The following is a 4,295-nucleotide window of genomic DNA, read 5'->3' as shown; positions in this document are numbered from 1 at the left end:
AAAAATTTGGGGCTGTGCAAACTCGGGTCTGTGAATACATGAGAGACCCAGAGAACGTTAGTCATATTCTTCTGAATTATCTTCCAGAAAATCCTGAAGGTTTTTCATGTGGCAAGCACAGTGAAATCTTCAGAGTACAGGCCAGAGGCAACCTCTCCCTACTATCTTCACTATAAAATAAATCAGTCAATAGAAATATAAAAAGACAAAGAAAGTGTTGGAGGGAAAGGTCATTGAAATCACCGCCCAGAAGGCATAAGTAGAGTTACATTGCAGCAGTGATCAATTGTCACTAAGACGTGAAGTCTCACATTGTGTTCCTTAAATATGCTACCCAGACTAGGGGAAAAGGTGTGAAATTCATACCATGAAAGAATATGAGGGAACTAAATGTAGCTAAATTTGGAAAAAAAAAAAAAAGTCATAAAGATATAAATATCTTCCCTTGGAAGAAAAGCAGGAAAGAAGTTCTGGAACAACCTTCCGTTTGACTACTGGGGAAGCCACGTGATGTCTAACTGCAGAGATCAACTTCAGATGCGTAAGAGGAATCGTGGAGAGGAGGATGGGAGGCCGAGCCTCGCCCCAACGGCATGCAGGACAAGGGCAAGGCTCTTGATCTCGCACGTTTGAAGAGTGGAGCAAAGGCAAATCCATAAAGCCGGGCAGGAAGCTGAAGGAAGACCCTGCTGAAACGCTGGGAAGTCTCTGGCAGGCACAGCAACGACAAACTTCAGAAGTGGTCATCGTAACAGCAAAATTCTTCAACTAAACCAGTCCCCGGATGGCAGCATCCTTCATGATAAATACCCATAGGATAAAGGATTCTGTGTCCAAATAAAATCATTTTTACCTCAGAACCAAATATCACGTACTCTTTGACCAGCTTAAAAAGTAAAGCACAATTATTTTTCTCTCAGTCTATGACTTGTTCCTTCTTTTAAACAGGGTGTTTCCTAAGAAACACCAAACTTTTGCTTCACAGATTGTGCTGTCTGCATTCTACCAAAAACTCTTTAACTGGAGCCAGGGAGAAGGCTCAGTGCAATAAGTGCTTCCCTAGCAAGCGCAAAGGACTGAGTTCAATCCCCAGTTTTGTAAAAAAAGAAAAAAAGATAGAAAGACAGACAGACAGACAGACAGACAGACAGACAGACAGACAGAAAGAAAGAACCCAAGAACTGTTCAACCTAAATGGCTTGTGGAATTCATTTCACACAATATTCTATTACCATATACCATACATGGTATTTCAAATTAAATTTATTTTGATACAGCCACAAAAATATTTTATAAATATTGTACAAAATATTGTTCAAAGGTTGTACATATAAATGGAAAAACTTGGTGCTTGGTACATGCATACACGATGCAATTTTTAAATCGGGTAAAACATCTGTACAGTCAAATATTTATCCCTTCTTTGTGATGAAAATTTCCAAAATCTTCATTCTAATTTTTTCATATTTGGACAGGATCTCACCGTATAGCTCAGGTTGACCTTGGACTCACTGTGGAGCCCAGGCTGGCCTGGAGCTCACTGCAGTTCTCCTGCTTCAGCCTCCCAAGTGCTGGGATCACAGGGGTGTTTCACCATGCCCAGCTTCCATTTTTTTGAAATGTATAATACATTTTTGATATTTATCCATGGAAAACACATACCTTATAAAGTAGTCATGTTAGCAGAAGGCCTGCAAAATGGGTTGCCTGTGGGTCCTGTCTCTCCAAGGGGCTTTATTAAGCAAAGTCTTCTTCCTCTCAATAAATTCTTCCTACTCTTAAGCCCCACTGGTCCTAGAATTCATTCCTCAATTTTACACAACTTGAACTCAGGACTGTGGAGTTCCCTAGCAGGAGTTTCCTTCCCCTACACCTCTTTGCCAGAACTGAAAATGCTGAATTTCTGGCACATTGACTCCCAGCTCCCTAGCAGTTCACCTCACTTTATTCTGTGAGATCAACATAGGGAGATGCACAAGGGCTTTTGCTGCTAAATTTTAAAATGTTCCTATTTCAGAGCCCTATGTAAGAACCAAAAAGCAGTGTTAAGAAGAGTAAATGAAAATTTCCAGAAACTTGAAAAAAAATGCATTAATCATTTCCAAATTACACACAGACTTCTTTTAACTCTGTAGAAGAGCAACTAAATTTCTTTTAAAAATTGGAAAAGATTTCATAATGTATTTTGACAAGGAAGATAAAGAGTGTCAAGTAACTTTTTTAAGGTGCTCATCATTATCTGGGTGTGGCAGGGCAAGCCTAGAATTCTAGCACCCAAGAGGCCTGAGCCAAGAAGATAGAAACTTCATGCTCAGCCTCTGCAGTGTACAGACTTGAGAGACTGCGCCAGGAAGGCCTGGCTATGTAACTCAGTGTAAACACTGTGCTTAATCCCCAGTACCACTAAACAAACAAATAATCAAAGGTCCTCAATGTAATTTATCATTAAAGAACTGAAAAAAATAAATCCCAAGTGTGGCAGTGCTGTACACAAATTAGAAATGCCCAAGTCTGACCTATTAATACCATGAAGGGCTGGGCATATAGCTCAAGTGGTGCATGTAAGCACAAGATTCTGAGTTCAATTTTCAGCACACACACACACACACACACACACACACACACACACACACCATTAAATCCTTTCAAGGAATCAGAACGAGAGTAGCTCTAACTTAATGTAAGTTGAATACATAATGATGTAACTACTTTCTGTGACACTTTGGCCGTTTTCCATGAGGCTGAACATATTCCCATCCTATGATTTAGCAGTTCAAATCACAGGTGTTTACTCTCTTGGGTTAAATATTTAATTTCCACAGAAAAGATGGTATATGATCACTTATAGCAGGCTCGGTGATAGCTGACAAACTTAGAAGTAATCAAATGTTGCCCCAAGAGGTCAGGAATATCCATACAATAGAATATTACTGGGCTAGAAACAAAGGTGCAAGCAATCAAACCACACATACAGAATTGTGAAACCTTAAATACATAATGCGAAGTAAAGGGAATTACTTTGGAGGGTTTTACACTGCATACATGATTCCAATCATAACACAAAATAAAACTCCACAGAGCAAAAAGGAATCTTAAGTTGCCAGGATTTCAGAGAGAATGAGAGACTTATGAACAGATGTAGCTCATGGGAGATTTTGGTAGAGATCCATTCTGCAGTGGTGGATAGAACATATATCTTGATTAAAACCTATACTATGCTCTTGCACCAACAATGCGTCTTCATGAAAGCTATATGAGCTTTATATAATATAGTGAGGTGTGCATGTTGGCTTATTGATTATCCCAAGGGTACATGCATGTACTAGGTGATGATCCCATTGTGGGAAATTTTCAAAATAGTGGTAGAGTAGGGTTGTATGGGAACCTTTTGTTTCCTGAGTAATTTTTCTGTGAATCTACAACTATTTTTAAAAGCAAAGTTAAAACAAATGATAAGAACAATGAAAGGGTAAAAGGACCAAGCAACCATTTCACTGAGACACAAAGCTACCAGAGATACTGGAATTACCACAGAGGAAGTGTAAGTTAAACACGGCAGTTATGTCGAATAATTAATGTGAAAGATAACATGTCACCTCAGCTAATTTCAGCAGAATGATAGATGCTGGAAAAATATATATATATGCTGAAAGTAAATTGGTAATAAAATTGGAAAAGAGTATCTTTGATAGGCTCATACACACACCATAGAGCCTGGGGGTTGGGATGTCAGTGGACATGAATGATCAGTCAATAGCTGTTGTGCATTATATCTAGGTGTCCCCCAAAGCCACATACGCTCATAGGTGAGGTTTTGGAGTGGTGACTGGTGTGTGATCTGTGTCAGCAGATTACTCTACAAATGAGTGGCAGACACGAAGACTGGTTGGAGAAGGGGAATCAGTGGGGCTGTGCCTGAAAGCTCATGTCCCTCCTCTTGGCCCTCTCTGTGCTTCTCTCTCCCAAGCCTTGAGCATCCTTCTCTTCCATCCCGCCCAGCCATGGGTCCAGCCAACGGTGCACTGGAAACTCTTCCAATGGTATGGACAAATACTCCTTTCCCGCCTAAATTGTGATTGTTGGGGATTGTGTCCCAGCGATGAGAAAGTAACTAAGTCAACAGAATTGACTGAAGCCAGAATGCAAAGAGGAGCAAAAAGGTGTGAAGACAAAAAAGTCTTAGGAAACTGTGGTAGGTGATGCCATATGACTGCCGTGCTGTCCCCAGATTCCGGGCTACAAAAGTAAGCACAAAGCCATCCCGAATTGCATAGCCAGACTCTGTCTCAAAAATA

The sequence above is a fragment of the Octodon degus genome, unplaced genomic scaffold (genome assembly GCF_000260255.1).
Source record: "Octodon degus isolate 3935 unplaced genomic scaffold, OctDeg1.0 scaffold00001, whole genome shotgun sequence".
NCBI lineage: Eukaryota > Metazoa > Chordata > Mammalia > Rodentia > Octodontidae > Octodon > Octodon degus.
The sequence above is the reverse complement of the archived record's forward strand: the minus strand, read 5'-3'. Positions refer to the sequence as shown.